Here is a 711-nt window from a genome sequence, read left to right as displayed (position 1 = left end):
TCTCATCCTCATCCTATCCTCGTCCTCGTCCTCATCATCATCCTCATCCTCATCCTCCTCCTCATCCTGCTCCTCATCCTATCCTTATTCTCATTCACGTCCTCATCCTATCCTCTTCCTCATCATCATCCTCATCCTCATTCTCATCCTCCTCCTCAACCTATCCTCATTCTACTCCTCATCCTATCCTTATCCTCATTCTCCTCCTCATCCTATCCTTATCCTCGTCTACATCCACATCCTATCCTCATCCTCATTCTTGTCCTCGTCCTTTCCTCTTTCTCATCCTCCTCTTCATCCTATCCTCATTCTCATCCTCCTCCTATCCTCATCCTCATCCTCATCCTCATTATCGTCCTAATCCTATCCTCATCCTCATCCTCGTCCTCATCCTATTCTTATCCTCATCCTCATCCTATCCACTTTCTCATCCTCATCCTCTTCCTCATTCTCATTCTCGTCCTCCTCTTATCCTCATCCACGTCCTCATCCTCTTGCTCATCCTCATCCTCATCCTATCCTCATCCTCATCCTCATTCTCCTCTTATCCTCATCCTCGTCCTCATCCTCATCCTCATCGTCAACCACATTCTCATCCTCATCCTATCGTCATCCTCGTCCTCATCCTCATCCTCATCCTCATCCTCATCCTCATCCACTTCCTCATCCTCATCCTATTCTCATCATCATCCTATCCTCATCCTCGTCCTC

The sequence above is a fragment of the Lupinus angustifolius genome, chromosome LG10 (genome assembly GCF_001865875.1).
Source record: "Lupinus angustifolius cultivar Tanjil chromosome LG10, LupAngTanjil_v1.0, whole genome shotgun sequence".
NCBI lineage: Eukaryota > Viridiplantae > Streptophyta > Magnoliopsida > Fabales > Fabaceae > Lupinus > Lupinus angustifolius.
The sequence above is the reverse complement of the archived record's forward strand: the minus strand, read 5'-3'. Positions refer to the sequence as shown.